Here is a 14,639-nt window from a genome sequence, read left to right as displayed (position 1 = left end):
TAAGAAATAAACCTATTGTTGCTTCCCCCTCCTGTTCTCAGCATATGCCTGGTACTACCAAAAAATAAATCATCTGAAATCCCAGGACTAAAACATTTCCAAGTGTCATTCAAACTAGGACAGTGTTTTTTCCTTCATTTCCTTCATTTGATCATGCTTTCAGAAACAATGCTTACCTTAAGGTCTCCTGAAATATGCCTTTTGGAAATTTACTGCAAAGTTATGATGGAAATTGAGTTGTTTAATATATATGCTAACTTAGAACTGTCTAAAAGTAACAAAGTCGGGTTTGAGACTTCTAACTCACAAAGAGAAGATTTTGCAATGCAATACACAATTTTCTTAACCTCAGAGCCTTGGCCTTGGCTTGACGGTGTAAAAGACCACATGAGGTTACTGGATGCATTTCTTGCCCTGTCAGAAGCACATTTCAGTTCTTTTCTAGTGAGGTTTAGCGTTGTGTGTGATGTTAGTCTCCATGAACATGAGAGATGAGCCAAGTACTCTTTGCAACCTGGAATTGCTCAGCTTCACTAGAGTACTTAGTCTACGCAGATTCTTCCCGCTGTGCAATCCAGGGCTATTCTGATGACTGGTTCTACATTCAGAAGCCAGATTGCACTTGTACCTAAAAACCAGTAGTACAGAAACTAAGTCTTCATGGTCTCAAGATAGGTGACATTTGCCTCTAACATATCCATCACACAAGGACTAAAAGGCAAGGAACAACCATCAGAGAAAAAGCATGCAAATGACAGAATTAATACTAATATTTGTCCCTTATCTTTCATTTCCAGCTGGGAAAGAACAATTAAAAAGCTAACTAAAAGCCTTTTTTTTCTTTTTTGCAAAGGACACTTAAAAATCTTGACTAAAATATTTAATTTTTAATAAGTGATATAATTTCATAAACACAGATTCTAATGCTGATGAATTTATTCACTGCATTGCCTTGCTCAAGCAAGCCACCCACTGGAAAACAAGGAAGACAAAAAAAAAAAAAAAAAAATCAAACAGCCTCTGCACCATCTGATTTACCACGGGTTCTAAAAATTTATATGCAAGAACATACAAAGAAGGTTGAAAACAGTACTCACATAGCCATGCATTACTAGTTTCAGTTTCAACAGATATGAATTATGCTTCATTTGCTCAAAGTAAATGTCAGTACAACCACATTTTTTTCTCAAAGGGAATCTTGATCATTGAAATTACACAAGCAGCACACTTACAACTAAGGCAGCTCTTAGACCAGCACTTTGACAAATCAGGAATACTTCTCCACCCAATCCCTATCTTGTGAGATCCCACACATCTGGGAATGGGGCAGTAATTTATCCACATGCAGTCAGCACATTTTAAAAACTCAGGTTTGGTTTCCAAGGCTGAACTCTCCAGAAAGGTATATAAAATTTTGTTAACCATAACTAGATTTAAGACAGTGTACCCTCTGTTGTAAACCTAGGTATGGAACAATTTTTAAACACAGGTGTGAAGGCCAAAAAAATTTTTTTTAATAATTTTCATGGAGGAGACAGAATAAAACAAAAATGACTTAAGGCATTTCAAGGAGCTATAATCACCGAGACTGAAAAAGAAGACATCCTGGTAAATTCCAAATTAAAGAAGAAATAAACTTAGTGACAACACTGCTTACAAGCAACACTCACAAGGACCAAGGACACTCGGGTGTGTTGTTTGAGCCACTGTAAGACCCATGTACATCTACACAGGTGGGGGAAAGATGGCCCCTGTAAAGGGGACATGCTCAAACCTTCACACAGTCACATTTTCTGTTAAGAGTTCCACAAAAAGGCAATATCCTGTCCATTGTCCAGGAATCAATATATATCTGCTGTGAAGAAGGGCCTTCCATCTCTGGTGGCCAGCCACATGGGCTTAGCCCAGATTCAATTAAGAGACAGGGGCAAGAGAACGGGGAAAAGAAGGGAGGGCAAGATCCCTTCTCAATGACTTGTGAATAGCCAGGATTATTTACTACCAACTCATTCCCTGCCACCACCTCCACCGCCCAACTGGAAAAACTGAGTTTACTTTATATTAAATAATCATATACTGAATAATACAACTTTCACTTAACTATCCAATTTCTTAAAGGAGAAATTTAAACACTAACACTGTCTAGTGTTATTGTTAAAAATGTGGGCATACTGTCCAATAAAGTATACAGATTTCTAAGTTGGCTTTCTCTCTTTACGAACCACTTGCCTTAGGAGGATAAAGGGAGATTAAATCAATTTGGCTGTAAAGCAAATAGATACCAAATGAATTCTGCTTTTCCTAAATATTCTTTTTCTTCTATATGGAAATTAATATTCACAGAGTACAAGGAAAAAGAAAATAATCCTTACCTCCTTAACAACAATGGCTATTATCCACTTGTTGGCAACCTAAACTTCAGGTTATCAGGAGAGATTAAAACGGTTCACCAGCCGGGCGCGGTGGCTCACGCCTGTAATCCCAGCACTTTGGGAGGCCGAGGCGGGTGGATCACGGGGTCAAGAGATCGAGACCATCCTGGTCAACATGGTGAAACCCCGTCTCTACTAAAAATACAAAACATTAGCTGGGCATGGTGGCACGTGCCTGTAATCCCAGCCACTCAGGAGGCTGAGGCAGGAGAATTGCCTGAGCCCAGGAGGCGGAGGTTGCGGTGAGCCAAGATCGCGCCATTGCACTCCAGCCTGGGTAACAAGAGCGAAACTCTGTCTCAAAAAAAAAAAAAAAAAAAAAAACGGTTCACCAACAATGTGCACTGTTAGGGGTGCCACGCCCTCACCCGCCACCGCCACCACCACCATCACCATAGCTGTGACATATGCAAAGCCCACTCTGGAAGGCCAATCTGATTTCCTCTTACGGCAGGAGACTGCGCTGCAGTCAAGGGAGAGCAGAGGTCCCTCCCTCTTGATTTCTCTATCCCCTTTTATAGCAACACAAGTTAAGTGGCAGTCAAATGTGGGTGGCCTATTGTTGGTTTTATGTCCATTAAGTAAGTCAGTAATAAAGACTTGGATTCAACTGGAGACGAATACAGACTGTGGTAATCTGTCCTGAAATCTAAAAACTTCCATATTTTACTGACAGTATTAACAAAAACACTTGTTTTTCCCTGATGTAACTACGTATCTTATTGTAATAGGTTCCTCTACTTTCTTTTGAGAATGAACTGGGTAGGATTACAAATGCTAGAAACTGGGAATAAAGTTTAAATGAATCTGACCTTGGAAAGATGTTCCCACAGAATTAGAATGAAATTCAGTAGGAATAAGAAGTCTCAGAATTGGGGGAAAAAAAATTCCATGCAAATACATGATAAAGGGAAAGGAAAAAAAATGTAGAAAACTATGTACATACCACAGATGACCACAGATCAAAAACAGAGCTAGCAGTGTAATGCTGTATCAAGAAAAATAAAACAAACGTGAGCAGAGTACTGGTGGAGAAAGTTATTGAGTGCCCTTTGCACTCAAAATTGCTGTACTTCTTGGGATGAGTTATTTAGGCAAAAAGACAAAGATTTTTAGAGTCACCTGAATCTCAGGGAGGAGAGACAGAAATATCTACTCTGACTTCATCAAAGCACACATCAAGTATTGGGTTTCATTACAGGTAATTTTTCAAAGAGGAGAACAACTAGGATATTTTGTTCCTGCTTTATAAGAAATGATAGCAAGAACTCATGATGGTTCATAAAAGGAAGAAAACCATTCCCAAGGGTGTCATGAGGCCAACTTCAATTACTGGGAGAAACAGATGTGTTCAGGCAGGTTCCCCAGGGATAGAACCTGAAACTAGTTACAGGACCGATTTCAGCTCAATGAAAGATTTCTAATAAACACAGATGACTGAAGATGGAATTAATTGGGGGATCATGTTCCCATCACTGAATGCAGAGGGGAGCCGACTTAAGAACAAATTGAGGATGTTAGAGGCCACTCAAATATGGGGTGCAAACTTGGACTTTAAAGCACATTCTTCAATGAGATTCTGTAACTGTCTAGGGAAGACTTCACGTGGGTTAACTACAGTCATGAAGACTCATAAAGCACACTTCCTGGAGAGATGGCAGTCCTCTAAAAACAGCAACTTCCTTTCTACCCCTCAAGATGAACTAAAAGAAAAAAAAAAAAAAAGTAGAGAGAAAAACGTCATCTACATTAATAACAGCAAAGGACCTATCAACCAGAGGTAATACAAATGGACCAAAGAGAAGCAGCTGGGAATCTACACACAACTCTTCTGCTTGTAAAAAACAGCATAGTGTTGAGGGAAATAAGTGGCAAAGATTCTCAAAGACTCCCCTATGTCCCCCAACTTCAAGGAACAAGTAATATCTCATTAGAACTCACAATCCTGCCTATTCTAGACATGAAGGGGCTAAGAGGAACTACACAGCCAAGAGATCTCAGTTTTCCCCTCCGACCGGACTTATGTACTGGAAAAGTGGAGGGCTAAAACCAAGACTACTTTGCAAAGTGGTCTAGAAATGCAGAGAAAAATACCCTATAGACGCACAGAAAAAAAAAAAAAATCCCAAACACAGCAAGGCTCCATGCTGAATGACTTCTCATCAAAGTGGTTGGCTAACTCAAAAGAGAAGGAACAAACAGAATCAGTTGTGAGATGAAGCAAAGTTCATAGCAGCCACTGCCAGAGAGCCCTCCCTACCACTCTACTCAGACAACTAAACAGCTAAAAATAGAATATATACCATCATCTTCCAGTCCTCCAGCTCAACTGCTAAAGGAAAGATACAAACAGACCCAAGACAAACAGGGAAGGAAGTCAATGAGATTCCACCCACCCTATTTTTGGACAAATACTAGGGCCAGACAAAATTTGAAACATTCCTAGGCATAAATGAAGACAAGGCACAGAACATGCAAAAGAAAAATGAAGAGAATGCTTTGAAAGATTTACTCTAGAAAACAGAAGAAAAAACGGATAACTGCTTTGCACTATATCAAGAAAATTTAACAAAATGCGCACTGTTGAAATAGGACATTCTAAAAAATAAGGTGAAATAAAAACTGTCAGAGCTAAGAAAGGAAATAAGGAGAAGAAACAACAATACTGCAGAACTTAAAAATGAATCTGAAGCATCAAAAAGATATAGCAGGTACTTCATTCACTTAACACCTACTTACTGGCACTTGACATTTATATTCCAAACACTGCCAACTCAGCATTGCAAACAAGCGATTTGTGCAAACCACACAAAGAATGGAGAGATACAGCAATTAGAGGGAAGTTGACAGCTTTGGCAGACAAACAACAAAAATTCAATTATGAATGACTGGTGTAGCTAAAGAAGAAAAATTCCTGTGGAATATAAAAATAATTAAATGATAAAATGGAGAAGATCCTTAAAATGAAAGAATATAGAGATGGAGTGGGTTCAGTGTTTCAAGATAAAATAACAAAAAATACAAAACACTGAAGCATAACCTGGTGAAGTTGTTAAGCTTTCATGTTATGGAAACAAACAAACAAAAAAAAAACCACCAAATTTTTAAAAAAGCAAATCACAAAGAAGAAATATTCAGGCTGCCTGCAGACTTATCAAATCTATCTGCTGGGAAACAACGGAGAAACATCTACTCTGTGGCAAGCAAGGTAGGTAAAAGAGGTCTATCCAAGAATTCTATACCCATGCAAGTTGTTAATATATGCATGCCACAGAAAGGCATTTTCTTTTTTTTTTTTTTTTTTTTTTTATTAGCCAATAGTTAAATTACACTTATTATGTGCCAGGCACTGTTCCACATGTTTTTTCTATATTAACTCATTTAATTCTCCCAACATTCCCATGAGGTCTGGCTATTATTAGCTCACTCTATAGATGAAGAGCTAAGGTACAGAGAAGTTCTTTGTTCAAATGAAAGGCATTTTCATTTTGTTTGTTTTGTTGTTGTTGTTGTTGTTTTTGAAATGTAGTCTCTCGCCCTGTCGCCCAGGCTGGAGTGCAATGGCATGATCTTGGCTCACTGCAACCTCAGCCTCCTGGGTTCAAGTGATTCTCCCACCTTAGCCTCCTGAATAGCTGGGATTACAGGTGTGCGCCACAATGTCCAGCTAATTTTTTGTATCTTGAGGTTCTCACCATGTTAACCAGGCTGGTCTCGAACTCCTAACCTTGTGATCTGCCCACCTCGGCCTCCCAAAGTGCTGGTATTACACACAGTCCTGAGCCGCTGCTACAGCCTCAGAAAGGCATTTTCAAATACCCAAGAATTCAGGAAATATATCACCTATGGACCCATCATTTAAAAAACCTATCTGAAGGTATAATCTAGCCAACTTATAGATGAATAAAAATAAATAAAAGCATGTAATTAAAGAAACTGACATAAGAAATATTTGGTGATAAGCATTTACTTAAACACAGAACTAATGCTAAATATGCATCTTAGTTGCAGACACAAATATATATATATATATATATATATACACACACATATATAGACAATTTCTGAAAGAAAACTGAATAAGCAATAAACAACAAAATACTTAAATGAAGTTCTTTAGGCTTAATTATAATGATTCCCTGTGATCATCCCAGATATTCAATATGAAATCAAAGGATTAAGAGCTTCAGAAAGTATGAAAATAAACTCTAGGTATGAAATTTGAGAAACTACTACAGAACCACTTTTGAAACATTAAAGATCACATTGGCTGCAAGATCAAATATTAACTTGATGTCAGCAAAGATGGACAGAAGACAGTGAAGAAAGGGGCATAAGTGGAAAGCAGAGCAAACTACTGCAGGATTAAGAGGGCAGATGTAGCTGAATTGTTAGGAAGCTGTTATCAGGAGAAGAACAGAATAAGGAAATGTGAGTTACAGCAATGAACATGGAAGCGATCTGAACACTATAAACACCTCTCCTTCCATCTGACACAAGTATCCATATTATATTGTAATTAAGGTAATTTCAATTTTATGTTTAGCCTTTTAGTAACCACCAATCAATCTTAGACTTCAGAAAGATGCCCTTAGCCATTGACAATTTTATGTTTTCCTTATGAGATTTTAATCATTTGATACGTCCAATGTTGCCTCTGAGATGACTGTTAAAGAAACAAATGTATGGCTGGGCGTGATGGCTCATGCCTGTAATCCAAGCACTTTGGAGGCCAAGGCGGGTGGATCACCTGAGGTCGGGAGTTCAAGACCAGCCTGACCAACATGGTGAAACCCCATCTTAAACAAACAAACAAACAAACAAACGTATAAAATAAAACGTGTTGATGTTATTACTAACCACCAAGATTTAGAGAACCACTCTAAGTCTGGTATTGCTAATTTGTCTATAATAGAAACAAAAAAGTCAATATAGGCAAAGAAAATACCAAAAAAAGCAGAAAATGGAGTAATCCAAGGTTGGCAAATGTCTGCCAGAATGCCAGCTTCTGTTTGTTTTCGTAAATAAAACCGGATTTTAACATAGCCATACTCAGTTATTAACAAACTGTTTGTGGCAGAGTTGAGTAATTCTAATAGACACCATATACCTCAAAAGCCTAAGATGTTTACTATCTGACTCTTAAAAGTTTGCTGATGATCCCTGGTATAGGTGAAAAAATTTCCCTCCTGTGCAGGGGAGGGGTATATAGTATCATTTGATCTCTGAAGCTGATAAACTGAGAAACAGAACTTGGTTATGACTACTGAAAGTTATATAGGCTACCAATAGTAAAATTAAAGGCAGAGTACATACTTTTCAAATTATCAGCATGGAAAGCACAACAAACCCAATACAAATCCCAAAGGAGTGAGAAAGAGAAAAGGAAATAATGGAGAGAGAAGAACGGGGGGAGGTGCAAGAAATCAAGAATGAATCAGAAAACAGAAATCAGATGCCAACAAACCCTACCCATGTCCTACATACATCAAGTGTAAGAAAAATAAACTCAACTATTTCAGGAAAAGACTCACTTAGGCTTGAGGTTTAAAGAACAAAAACCTTGAGGTAGCAAAAACAAAAACAGTTGAAAATAAGAGAAATACTGCAAGCAAATGGAAACAAAAGAACAATATTAATACTCAACAATGCTGAATTCAAGATATAATAGCATTAACTTACACACATAAAAAGTAATGTAGTAATGACAAAATTTTAATTCTCACTGACATTTTTTATGTACCTCATAAAAGAATATAGTCATATACCACACAATGATGTTTTAGTCAACAACAGACCACATAAGTAACTGTGGTCCCACAAGATTACAATGGAGCTGAAAAATTCCTATCACCTAGTGACATCATAGCTATCATAATGCAACACATTACTCACATGTTTGTGGTAATGCTTGTGTAATAAACCTACCGAACTGCCAGTTGTACAAAAGTGTACAGTCATGTCCTAGACCCTCATATTCACTCACCACTCACTGATACCCAGAGTAATTCCCAGCCTGCAAGCTCCATTCATGGTTAAGTACTCTCTATGTGTACCATATTTTATCTTTTATTACTGAACCTTTTCTGCATTAAGATATGTTTGGATACACAAATACTTACCACTGTACTACAAAAACCTGCAGTATTCAGTACGATAACATGCTTTATAGGTTTCCAGCCTAGGAGCAATAGCCTTTACCACATAAGCCTAGATGCATGTCGTAGGCTATACAATCTAGATTTGTGTAAGTATACTCTAAAAGGCTCATAAAACAACAACATCACCTAGCCACAAACTTCTCAGAAGGTGTCCCCATTGTTAAGCAACACATAACTGTACTTACACAGAGCAAAATTTCTGGAAATAGGAGAAATTGGCATAAACACCAGAGTTACGGAAGACTTCTGCAGAATTCTCAGTACTTAGCAGATTCACACACAATATAAGTAAGGAGATCAGCAGCAATATAAGTAACAAAGTTAAATAATACACATATAATCATGGTTTTAAGACATATAAACAAATGCATTTTATGTATCCTAAAACAAAAATTGACTATATATATCAGACTACAATAAACTCCAAAAAGTAAAAACAGTACAGACCATAGTCTATCAAAATGACCTAAGAATAAATAACAAAGGTTAAAAAAAAAAATCACAACCACTTGAAAAATTTAAACTAAAAGCAATCCTGGTTCAAAATTAAAAATAAAAATTGGAATTTTAGAATATCTGTAAAAGGATAAGAATGCTACATAGGGATATGTAAAAAAGCACAAAGCCTTAAACACTATTAATTCAAATAGAGAAAATATTTTTTAAAATAAGAATGTTAATTCAAGAAAAAGAAAAAATAAACCTAGAAAAATTGCAAGAACAAAAGTAACAAAAATAAAAAAACCTAATCAACAACAAGGATGCCCAGACAACTCAATGAGAAAAGAATTCGTTTTTTTCAACAAATGGTGCTGGGACAACTGGATATGTACACGCAAACGACTCAGTTGAAACCCCACATCACATCATATACAAAAACCAACTCAAAATGTAAGCCCTAAAACTACAAAACTCTTGGTAGAAAACAGAAGTAAATTTTTGTGACCTTGCATTTTTCCAATGGTTTCTTACATATGAGACCAAAACGCAGAAGCAATTCTTATAAAGTAGATACTGGACTTCATCACCATGTAAAACTGTTGTGCTTCAGTACAATTCTGCATATACCCAAATCTATCATATAATCTTAGCAGGTCTGTTTTTTCCCCCTTGAAGACATTTGTCCTAGGGTACTCCATCCTTCCATAAAGAAAACCATCAAATTTTTAGAAATATATAAATAAAGTGAAAGCTAAAAGTGACAGAAAACATAATTCAAATGATAAATTGAGTCATCTGTTAATTATTTTTGTAGGCATATTTTGTAATTTTGTTAGTATGTTTTGTAGGCAGTTTAGAAAATAAAAACTTTGTAAAATGAATATTGATTCAATAAAATGCCAATAATGAGATGTCTTTTTTTAAACTCATTAAATTGACACAATCCAGTGATGGCTAAAACATGTTATGTTATGTTATGTTATGTTATGTTATGTTATGTTATATTATTCAAAATGGCTGATAATCAGACTCTAAAACATGTGCATGAAAAGAATCAAACCAGTGTACAAAAATATATAACTAACAATGTTTACTGTAGCACTGATTATAACCTTTTCTCAATAAAATCAAAGTAAATATTCATTAAAAGGTATCAGGTATAAATGGTAGTGTGCTGATATTTAACACTTAGTTCTTCCAGGGATGGGAGTAAGCCCTAATCTGTATTTGCTAATTTCTGTGGTGTAAACCCTACCACCATGTCTGATTTCAAGCTACCAAAGTTTGGTCACTGAATGCAGAGTTTAGACAAAAAAATAAAGTTCAAATCTGGCTTTTATGAGCAGTTACAAAGTAGTTGCATCACATCACTTATAATTCAAAATGTATGGAAACACTAAAAAGCCATAAATATGATGCAAAAGATTTATATTAACAAGGGAAGACATCCTACATATTACTCAATGAAAAATATCCAATTACACATAGAACAGCTTATGCTATTTCATCTGTGACACTGAAACTTACATGTGCATTTCATCTTCATTTTGAAAGAAAAGGAATCATACATCAATGATGTCTAACACACTACATTCGGCCTAATTTTGCCCATAACAATGGCAGTAAATCTGGCTTTCATAGAATATCTAAAGCAGATCATTATTTTTATTTTAAAACAAAATGGCAAAAGATCCACAGATTTGGCTTGACAATAATTAAAAACTTCTGTATCAAATAATACAAAACAAAGAAAAAAACCAACAGACTGGGGTTAAATTTTTGGCAATACAAAACGACAAAAGGCTAATTTCATTTGTAGGTTTGGAGCTGAAAAATAGGCAAAGGAAATGAGGAAACATTTCACAAAAGAAGCAATTCAACTAGAAACAACCATATGGGGAAATTATCACTCTCACTAATGATCAAATCAATACAAAGTTTAGAATTATGTACCATTTTTGCCTACTAACTTACTAATAGTCTAATAATATTGTTCATGATGCTGCAAATTGTATACAACTGTTTCAGAACGTTTGGGATGTGTATAATCAAGAGTTGTAAAATTTTTCATATCCTCAGACCTAGAAATAACATTTCTATGAATCTGTTCTAATGGAATTGTGTATGTGCATGCTTTAAAAAGATATCGCCACCAAGAACGTTGACACAGCATTAGTTTTAAAATAAAATCATTAGGAGAAACCTAAATGTACAAAAAAAAGAAGAGTAAACAATATACATCCTCTCAAAAGAATCTTATACCGTACTTTCATGTTAACATAAAGTCTATATAGCCACATAAAAATGCTTAAAATCTAATGTTAAATTGTACAGTATGATCACATCTATGTAAAAAACAGAAAAATAAAACAGACTAGAAAAGAATGTGCAAAAAGAAAGCATCGTTCTTGATTTTTTTGATAAATTTATGAATACATTTTAAAATCTGTTAAAAACTTGAATCATTTGTAAAATTTCAAAATCGCTGAAAAACAGGATATAAAATAAGGTAATTAAATAACAATGTGAGTTGTCATTCTTTCAAAAACTAACACGAAAACAACATAATGTATTTCTTAAGAACGTCAGAAAATTCTTAAGTGGAAGAAAATAAACATTTCTTCTTGACTCAAACTTGGACTGTCTATTAAGCTCAATAGTTTTTCTCCTTACTAAACTTTTTTTTACTATTTTAGAAACAGCCAAACCACCAGAGGACAGTATCTCAAGTGCTCTTATTTCATTCCAAAAAAGAGAATAAAATACAATGTAAATTCAGGCCACAGTATACTGCTTAAAAATACATATAATACAAACAAATACATATAAATACAAATAAAGAATATTTTTAATAGAAAAAAATAATTGTGTCAACCTACAATTAAGGACTAGGGATGCACAACATATTAATTAATTCTGAGACAGATACATTGTAATTTGAGTAGCAATTCACAGGTAGACTCTAGGGATTTAGAAACACCCTTCCCCCACCCCTGCAGAAGAATCCATTCCCATAATAAGCATAGCCTAGAGTAGAAAACCCTACAGAAAATATGTTTCTCAAAAGACAGAGCTGGTGATTTTCACGAAAATATATTTGCAGTCAAGATTTCCCTAAAAGAAATATTGATGAAGTCCTATAATTTCCTCCATTAAAATACCACTCTTTACCAATAATTATTGGATAAGAAAACACAAACTGTCTCTGAAAATGATAAAGCAACATACAAGTATTTTCTTCCATAGAAGATGAGAAAATGCATGGGACTCCTCACTACAAGAAGTGGTATATGCCCAAACTTTGTAATCATTTCTAATGTGCTTTGGATAACATCTTAGATAACCCATGACAAAACAGAACAAAACAGAATGTTCAGAAGATATCTATTCATTAGCCCTTGAAGACACCAAGAACCTTCCACATTCAGACTCCATGTCAGAGCCAAACTTGACTCCAAAAAGAGATAGTACGTGGCAATTCATTAGTTCTCGGACCATTAGGAAGCGATTGATAAATAAAAACAAAGGTTAATTTCAAGTTTCTGCATTACCAAGTTTTTCTCTCAAATTATTAAAATTATCCAAATTACATGCAGCTTCATTTTGAATGTCAGTCATAATTAGAAAGAGACTTTAGGAATCTTTAGGCCACACACAGTGGCTTACACCTATAATTCTAACACTTTGGAAGGCCAAGGTGGGTGGATTACCTGAGGTCAAGAGTTTGAGACCAGCCTGACCAACATGTGAATACAAAATACAAAAAATACAAAAATACTAAAACACAAAAAAATTAGCCAGGCATGGTGGCGGGCACCTGTAATCCCAGCTACTCGGGAGGTTGAGGCAGGAGAATTGCTTGAACCTGGGAGGCGGAGGTTGCAGTAAGCTGAGATCACACTATTGCACTCCAGCCAGAGTGACAAAGTGACACTCCATCTCAAAAAAAAAAGAAAAAAAAGAGAGAGAAAGAGAGAGTGACTTTAGGAACCTTTAAAAATCAATCCTAGGGAAAAAGTCTACTCTTTGGCTTGAATATAATGGCCCAGAATATGAACACAAGACACAAGAGAATACATCCAATTGGTAGGTGCCTTTTCTCAGCTAAAACGTGTTATTTCTGCATTACATGCCTCCACTTTGTATGAAACTACCTGGCAAGAATATCTCATGATACTGCTTATCTTTGTATTGCCCTGGGTACCTGAAAGCCATTTTACTATAGGAGATGCAAGTCAAGCAAAAGCAGATTTCCTGTGCAAGGATGTCTCAACAGACATCTCATAACCCATTACCAGATCAACAGAGTTCTCAAGATAGTAATAGATGCATTTCTTCACCTGAAACAATTAACCAGAAAAAAGAAGGAAAAAAAAAAAAAACCCATGGAGGAGCCATGTTGCAAATTTTCTTTACACTTTGTCAATGGTTTTTCTCAGGACACAGCTTCACATGAGTTCTATGCTCAACTATTTAACCACCTCTGGGAACAAAAGGACAGGAGTGAGTGCATGCAACACAAACTTCTCCCATCCCACCAAGGCTTCTACACTTGCTCATCTCCCAATCCACCATCTGAGTGAGAAAAGGCACAGTGGATATGACCGAGGATGAAAACGTGGTTGGATGGTGGAGGCAGCCAGAAGAGGCAGTATTGGTCTGGCTCTTCCTAATTGAGGACATCAATCCAAGGCCTGAGGCACCTCTCCTTTGCTCTCCTCTCCTTCCTGCCAGAGCCCAGCAAAGACACAACTGTGCCACCCTGATTGGCAACAACACCCTCTGCCCTTCCAAGCCCCATGGGAGTCCCTATTACTCTACTTTGCCCTATGCCTGCTCTTTTTTCCCTGGCACCCATTCAACTGTAAATGTGAGATCAAGGTAAGGAAGGCTGACACTGATAAGATACTGAGGAGAAGGCCCTGGGCCAGGAGTAAAGTGGACCTAGGAATGCCAATTACCTGCCTGGCACCTCCAGTGGAATTAAGCTTTTCTTAGTCTCTCCACAACTAGGATGAGAGTCCAGCTGCTCCTTCTTGGCCACAGAGCCTTTGTCCAGAATGCAGACGAGAGACATAGGAAGCTGCTTTTTTTATTTTTATTTTTTTGATAAGGTCTCACTCTGTCACCTAAGCTGAAGTACAATGGCACAATCACAGCTCAGTGTAGCCTAGACCACCCAGGCTCAGGTGATCCTCTCGTTCCAGGCCTCCTGCATACTTGGGCGTGTGCACCCATGCCCAGATAATTTTTGTATTTTTGGTAGACACCAGGTCTCATCATGTTGCCAAGGCTGGTCTCAAACTCTTGGGCTCAAGCAATCTGCCTGCCTTGACTTCCCAAAGTGCTGGGATCACACATGTGAACCACCACACCTGGTAAAGCTGCTTTCTTTTTTTTTGTTTGTTTTTTGTTTTTTGTTTTTTTGAGACCGAGTTTCGCTCTTGTTACCCAGGCTGGAGTGCCATGGCGCGATCTCGGCTCACCGCAACCTCCGCCTCCTGGGTTCAGGCAATTCTCCTGCCTCAGCCTCCTAAGTAGCTGGGATTACAGACACGCGCCACCACGCCCAGCTAGTTTTTTGTATTTTTAGTAGAGACAGGGT

At 36.8% G+C, this 14,639-nt stretch overlaps 1 protein-coding gene across 2 annotated transcripts in view; it reads right to left on the bottom strand.

The window, feature by feature from the left end:
- Positions 1 to 14,639, bottom strand: part of GNAQ (G protein subunit alpha q) — a 341,433-nt gene that overhangs the window by 302,686 nt on the left and 24,108 nt on the right. The window lies entirely within an intron of this gene.

Source organism: Saimiri boliviensis, chromosome 2 (genome assembly GCF_048565385.1).
Source record: "Saimiri boliviensis isolate mSaiBol1 chromosome 2, mSaiBol1.pri, whole genome shotgun sequence".
In the NCBI taxonomy this organism is placed as follows: domain Eukaryota; kingdom Metazoa; phylum Chordata; class Mammalia; order Primates; family Cebidae; genus Saimiri; species Saimiri boliviensis.
The sequence above is the reverse complement of the archived record's forward strand: the minus strand, read 5'-3'. Positions and strand labels throughout refer to the sequence as shown.